This window comes from Ambystoma mexicanum, chromosome 2p (genome assembly GCF_040938575.1).
Source record: "Ambystoma mexicanum isolate Mex_15411 chromosome 2p, UKY_AmexF1_1, whole genome shotgun sequence".
Lineage (NCBI taxonomy): Eukaryota > Metazoa > Chordata > Amphibia > Caudata > Ambystomatidae > Ambystoma > Ambystoma mexicanum.
In genome coordinates this window covers 1024835591-1024843337 of record NC_090923.1, presented here as the reverse complement: position 1 = coordinate 1024843337, position 7747 = coordinate 1024835591, and the positions used below count along the sequence as shown (strand labels likewise).

Genomic DNA, 7747 nt, shown 5'->3' with positions numbered 1-7747 from the left:
ACAAGAATATTTTACACTAAATTTAGAGGAATCTAACTGAGATGAGCATTACTATAGAGCAGGAGTCTGCAACCTGTGGCTATCTAAATGTTTTGGACTTTGACTCGCATGATGCCTTCCCATTAACTATGCTGGCTAGGATTGAGGGCAGTTGTAATCCAGAACATTTGGAGAGCCAAAGGTTGCAGACCCCGGCTATAGAGGAAGGACACTGATCAGCAATGTTTAGTAATATAATTAGTGGCATCCCAAGCTAAGAGAATATTACTCTTTTTATAGGTGGTAGACATGCTTCAACAGAGAGTATTCATACTATAAAAAATGGGGTACGAGTAAAATGTACTTTTACTATAGAAGGGGAAGTTTTGGTGAAGTATGAAATACCATAGTGGAGGAAGTACTCAGTAGGGAGCGGGGAGCTGTTGCTAGAGAGTCGTGGCTACTTCGGTAGCAAAGTAGTCTAAAGTTGTGTGGTATTGAATGGAGAGAATAGCTCTACAGTGTGTGGTTACTGAGGTGACAGGATTACATCTATGATGGAAAACTATTGAGGAGGGCATTGATATACAAAAGTATGTCTGTTAAAGTGATTTCATTTGGTGAGCAGAATCTCTTTAAGGCAGTGTAACTATGAGGTGGTAATATGAGGGGGGCTAATAATATATAAGGCACTATATATTGATAGAATATAGAAAAGAAGGGCTCCGTTTGAATGAAAATCTTTCCTTTATGTCCAGAACTGTACTTGAGGAACATTGCCAACCAGGCAAATTCATAGAGTTTATGTGGTCTACTAAGTCACCTGGTTTCGTGACGAACACTTAGAAAGTTGGGAAGACCGGAAGGAATGAAGAAACTTTGTAGACTGTGAGGAAAAAACTTAGAAATTAATTCAAGTACTGGTTGAAAGGGTGAAACTTACTGCCCCTCCAGAAGGACAGTGGGTTGATGTTAAGCGCAGTCTGTAACAAAGAAAGAAAATCTGGGTAACTTCTGGGCAATTATTAATCAACTAGAGGTAAAGCATAGTAATATCCAGCGCAACCTAGTTGCAGAATCCAGATGGATGGACTGCCTGTCACAGCACTTTGAGAATCTGTATACTAAAACCATGAATAGTTATATTGAAGGCTTGTGGTCATTGATCTTTGACGAGAATGAGATGGCAGATCTCATTAATAAATCATCTTAATCTAAGGCAGCCGGTCAAAATGGCCTGACCTATCAGGTCTTAAAAAATAATGTACAGCTTTGGTCCAGACTACTTGACTGGCTCTTAAAGGATATCCTAAAAAAGATATTTCCCGTTTCATGGAAAACGGCTATAGTTATTCCTTTCTTTAAGGTGGGTGCTAGGCTAAATCTGGCAAATTACGCCCTCCTCGATGAGGAGAGTAAACTATTTATGAAGCTGTTATCAAAAGAGCTGGAAAAATGGATGGAAGACTCGGATGGAAGACTCACATATTCTATCTAAATTGCAAACAGGCTTTAGGAAGGGACTCTCTACCGCTCTGAATGGACTAGCTCTCAACATTATCAGTGAGTAAACTAGAGGTAAGGATGACTCGCCACTATATGGGGCATGGATCGATCTCTCGAAGGCCTTTTGACCAGGTTAATAGAGATCGCCTATGTAATAAGCTCAGAAGATGGGGTATTCCAGAACATCTTCTGGCAATGCTGATAGTTACACAAAGACACTTTAGAGAGTAAGGCTTGACGAGCAAGGCCATTTGTCAGAATCCATTAAAGTAGAAAGAGGCGTTAGACAGGGCTGTATGGGGGCCCCTTAATTTTTCAGTCTGTATTTGGCAGACATGGACAGAGCACTAGAACCATCGGCATTGGCCAGCCCTAAAAGTAATGACAGCAAAATGTGTTGGCTGGCCTATGCAGACGACATTGTCCTACTGGACAAGACAGCAGGGGGACTGCAACGCCTGTTAGACAAAATGGGGGAATATGCAAAACTTAATGGACTTTCTATTAATGCAGAGAAATCGAAAATGCTGGTTTTCAGATGGGCAAGGGAAAAGGTACATATTCGGAAATGGTCTCTAGACAAACAAATAATCCCAAGGGTGGATAAGGTAGTTTATTTGGGGTATGTTTTGGATGCTGTACCAGTGTTAGATAGGGCTCGTTCAGAAGTGGAGGATAAGATCATGCAGTTGATACCCCAAATGAAAAAAGTTTAAGCAAAATACTGTACATTTTCAATAACTCAGCTAATTAAATTCTATGTAGCTGAAGTCGTACCTGTAGTTTTGTACGGCCTAGTGGGAAAGACCCTTTTGTGGAAAACAAACTGGCGTAAACGGGAGGGCATAATATGGAAAAGGGCTCTCAGCATTCCGAATAGTGTTTCGACTATATGTCTAAGATACGAACTAGGGCTTAACTCTTTGGGTTTGTTAGCAGATTGGAAGCTGATCTCCTTGCTTCATTCAATTAAAACAGCCAAACCCCAGACTCTATATGCAGACATTAAAGAACATCTCATACTCATTGGGTCATCTTATGTTATCGAATTTGAATATGAGGGTTAATGAAGTGTTAGTGAGATCTGTCACAGATTTTGAAACTCTGCTTACAAATCCACTGAAATCAAAGAAAGCGATAGAGTGAATGGATTGGATCGATACAATTGAAGCCATGCGGGGCACTGCTCGATTCAATTTGTTTGCTTTGAGAGAAAAGAAACTGGGCTGCGTTCCAAGATATCTTGAAGTTCCCTGACGGAAACATTAGACAAATCTTCCTAAGATTGCGATTAAATCTGGCACATAGAGGTGAAGTCCTCTCCAAATGGGGTAAAGGGTATGCTGCCCAGAAACTGTGCACAGTATGTATAAACCCAGAGAAGCAAAATGTAAAACATCTTTTAATGGAATTTGAGTGAACCTGGTTTATAAGAGCAGCTGTATTTCAAAAATGTGTGGACAAACCGGAGTGCATCCTCACAGATATGCTCTGGGAGAGATTGCTATTGGGACAAGAAACAAGTTTGACGATAAAAGTAATATAGGTGCTAGAAAGGGTCAATATCTTTGCTTAGAGCTAATATTGAATTTCCTTGGTTGCATTGGATTATTTTGTGCAGTCTGTGTCCTCAATGTAATTGGTGCTTGAGCTATGTCCTTGGCGAGTTAGCTGAAATGGCATTTGATCTAATTGTGGGATATGTTTTTGGTTGTTGTTTATCCTTTGTTGTATGTTGATTGTGTTATACCTTTCTAATGGCAGAGGGACATTTTGGGTTTTGAGAATTTTAAAAGTAATGAATGAAATGTGCTGTAAATAATTTTGTTTTTTTCAAGGCTTTTGTTTTTATACTTTTTTCTTGTAAAGGTTCATTGTAGCCATATACAAATACAAAAAACCGATTGAGTTGAGTAATTGTTTTGGATATCTGGCTTGTGTGAAAATGGAAGGCTGGAAGCTGTAGAGAAAGTAATTGATTAATGTACAGAGGATTGAATGAGCATACTGGTAGCATGCATAGTTGAACATTTTTTTTCAGGAAGGAGGACCTGTGAACGCTTATTTTTTTATTTTATTGTAAAACTGCAGTTCAATACGTGTATCAAACTTTTGTTACATAGCACTAACTCAAAAATTTAGCTAAAGTGCTCCATTCAAAGCTAAATTGGACTACTCGGCTCCCCGCAGTTAGTAAGTACAGAGCTCTTTTTCTTTTTCTTTTTAAGTTTTGTCCATCATTCCTCACACATAAATAAAGTCTTGGTTCACTTCTTCAGGTTTGGTCTGTGCTCAGTATCGCATCTAGGAAGTTGATTATGCTGCATGTGAGCTTAATATTTCTCCCAGGCGAGACAGTTTCCCACCACTCATCTGCATCGTACAGGATGGGTTTATAAGAGAGCAGGTGTAACTCTCGGGGAATGGTAAGCTGAGTGCAAGCTGTTAAGTGTTTTAGTGTCTCCACTTCACCTGAGTTGCAAAATCTGCATTTATTTGAAGAAATGGTTTTAGATCGACGTCGCCATAATGATTCTCTGGTGTTCAGGGCGTTCAGTCTGAATTTCAGGAATTGGTTCCTGTGGTAACATGAGGGGCAAGTTGTGAGATACTTCGGTAAGGAATGTAGTTTCAGCATACTTGTCGAGTCTGGGAAAGTGGATTTAAGAGTTGCTCGGTGCTCGTAAGGTGATATCCAATCCCAGGATTCAAGTTTTTTTTTTGCGTACTGTGGGCGATCAATCAGCTCGTCGGTAGATATATTGGCGGCATCCATAATGGTTTTTATTTCAGACTTCCATGTTTGAAGTAAGCTCGAGTGTGGGTGTTCGTTATCATTTACGAAGATTTCATATGCTGGGATTTGTGATCCGAGCAACATTTTCCTCAGAAGCAATAGCGATTGCCATAATATTGTCATATAGATTGAGTTCTGGGTCAGTTCATATCTCAGAGCCGCCATTGAGATATATTTGGGAAGTCCTAATGCTCGTCTCCAGAACCTCCCTTCAAGCTGCTGAATGATCGAGATTCCACCCTGTCGCTCCACCAAAGGTTATGGTGGGGATGAACTTCTGCAGATAGAATTAAATTAATGGCGCTATTGAACATTTTCCAAAGTCTTTATTAATTTTCTCTCCTTGTAGACCTAATTTAGTTGCTCTTTCCAAAAGGTCGGTTGACCATGCAGATTCGCAAAGGGAGTTGTTAACCATGATGCCCAGGTATCGAATCGAGGTTACGATACTTAGATTTTCTTTTCCAATAGCCCATTTGAAATTTTGGTCTTTCCTTGATACACTTTTTCCAATGCACATGATCTTCGTTTTTCGGTAGATCAGAGATGAATAATTCAGCGGCAAGTAGACATCCTTGCTTGACACCTTTGTGCGTGGGAATTGGCTCCGTCAGTACGCCTTGTGAATTCACTTTCAATTGTATTGTAGCGTTAGTATGCAGAGCTATGAGGGGGTCAAGAATTTGAGCTGGACAGTTCCACCCTCGTAGTTTGGACCAGAGTTTGTCTCGATTTATTGCATCAAACGCTTGTCTGAGGTCGACAAATGCGAAAAAGATTTTTTTCTTCGCTTTTAGGGCTTCTAATTTTAGAATGGTTAGTAGGGTGAGGTTTGCGTCAACACCTACTTGTTCGACAAAGCCTGTTTGTCGACAGTCTGTTTGATTTTCCTTGGCTGCCCATGCCGTCAGCTTCAGTCGAAGAAACGATCCGAATATTTTTCCCATCGTGTCCAGCAAGGCAATGGGCCGATAGTTTGAAGGATCGTCTCGGCTACCCTTCTTGTAGATTGGTACCACTATAGCTTTGGACCATAAAGCAGGCGTTTGTCTTGACATTGAGATTTGACGAAACAGACTTTCCATAAATTTGGCCCAATGATGCTTATTTTTTTTAGCGTGATGTTCGAAATTTGGTCTGGACCAGCTGCTCTTGAATTCTTTAGTTTTTGAATGGCCAGTACTAAATCTTCATGGGAAGGAGTTATATCCCAAGCTTCAGAAGAGTTGGAAGAAAGAACTTGTGGGTCTTGGAACGGTTGTTCATATGCCTTTGTAGAGTAGTCGACCCATTTCGAGCTCGAAATTTCATTTGATATGTTTGAGATTGTTTTTGTGATTCCTTTATTTAATAGAGCCCATATTTCACACGTGTTTTTGGTGATTATTAACTTTAACATAGTTTCAGCTCGGTCTTGTTCAATTTTCATCGAGTGAGATTTAAGTCAATTTCTGTATGCCTGACGTCGATCTTTTAAGTCCTTTTGTATGTCTTTTTGATCATATTGAGACTTTCTTATCAGGCGTAGATCTTTCCTCAGTACTTTTTTTGCTGCAGCGATTTCATTACTGAATAGATGTTTTGAGCTGTGGCCATATAATCTTGAATTAGAATGTTTTGGCAAGAACGCGGCGAACATCGGAGCGTATTGAACATCATTTGAGTCAGCAAGACTTAAAGCTAGTTTCAAGATTTGCGGGCCATTGGTTTTAAGCCTATTTCCGGCAGCATTTATTGACAGCGGTAGATCGTATGTCTCGGGATGCGGGTAGATTTCATGATCTAGTGATAGACATAACATGTCATGATCGCTTTCGGCCTTCGGGACGACCTCGAGTGACACGACCCTTTCGAATAGATTTCGAGTGGCCCAAATGTAGTCTAAGGTGTTTCTATATTGGAGTCGCTTCCAGGTGTCTTGCAGGGTTGGTCACCTTTTGTATTACCGTTTACCATCTGACAGTTACGTGAGGCAAGGGCTCGAGACCAAAATTGACCTCGTTCAGGTACATCAGACTCAGGTATCTGGTTGTTTTCCATGGTTTGAGGATTGAATCGAAACCAGCTGCAATTCAAATCGCCACATACAATCACTGCTAAGTTGGTGTACTTGAGGAAGGCGTCGTCAATTAAAGTTGTTACCTTATCGATGAAATCTGGGGTGGAGATCATTGCTGGATTCCGGTAACAATTGATTACAAGTAGGTGACTGTGTGTCTTGGAGTTCGTCATGTCAGATCGAATAATCGTGCACTGCACAAATGGATTCGGGTTGACTGCAATAATGGGGGTCATCCAGTTATACATTTTCACCATAGTTAATAAGCCTGAGTAAGGACGACCTTTGGGGTTTTTTTTGGCCGGGTTTAAAAAGATACTGTATTCATCTCGGGTGGGCGCTTCACGAAGCCATGTTTCTTGAAGGCAGATTATGAAAACATCGTCTCGAGGTTCTGTAAAGTTGTTGAACAAATGCATAAAGCCACGGGTGTTCCAGGACATCAGAGTAAGCTTCATCCGAGTCACTCATTGTTAATGGTTTTGGTCGTTTCTTCTATTAGCAACAGGTCTGCCTCCATCTCTTCCGGCTAAGCGGTCCAAGTCGTTTCGCGATCTATGCGGAAATGCTAAAGATTTCCGTAGGGACATCCGGCAGGTGGTACTTTCGGAATTATTTGTATTTGTCTTCCTGGTCGAAATTCCTTTTTGATTTATCAAGTCAGGTTCCAAGGTGATGTCAAATCCAAAGACCAGCAGCTCTTCGACTGCTTGTAATAAGATGTTTTTCACAGCACGTGAAGTTATGTGTAGCAGCACTTGGTCTGTAGATTTTTCCATTGTGTACTCAACGATTTTTATGTCGTCGGTCGTTATTGTCCAGAGTTGAGGGACACAGGCGAATAATTTTAGAACATTAGCTCTGTTTAAGTTTAATTCATGTTCATCCGCATGAATGTTCTGGAGTCGGAGTTTCCATGAAGTTGTTGCAAGTTTTGAGGTAGTATCGCCATGTACTCTAGTGCGAAAGTGAACATCAGTTTTCCTCTGATTCAATGTTAGCTTAGGGTTTAGTTTTGAGCTGACAGGTGAGAATGAGACCTTTGCGACAGTTGAGTTTTCTTTTATTGAAGCTTCACAAGAGCGTCGTTTGCGCAGGTTTTCGTTCAGAGGGATTGACTTCTCTGCCAGTTTGTCGAAAGCATTTGTTGGAGTGGCTTCATAGGAGGAAGCATTGTGTATTTCGCTTCCAATTGAATATGTAGATAAGTTACATAGGTCTGCAGAACTTACATCGGCCGATGAGATTGAACAATCCAAATGAAACTTGGATTTGATGGGCAAAAGAGTTTGTGGTAGATTAGACGGCGGAAATTCACCATGAGGGTACTTGTTTAGAGAGAATGGGGAGCTTGCTTGGGCCAATTGGTGGTCTTGGGCTTTTGGGAGGGTTTGAAGATTTGACTT

At 40.8% G+C, this 7747-nt stretch overlaps 1 protein-coding gene across 1 annotated transcript in view; it reads left to right on the top strand.

Annotated features, from left to right (window-relative positions):
• KLC2 (kinesin light chain 2) overlaps positions 1-7747 on the top strand; it is an 854727-nt gene that overhangs the window by 1601 nt on the left and 845379 nt on the right. The window lies entirely within an intron of this gene.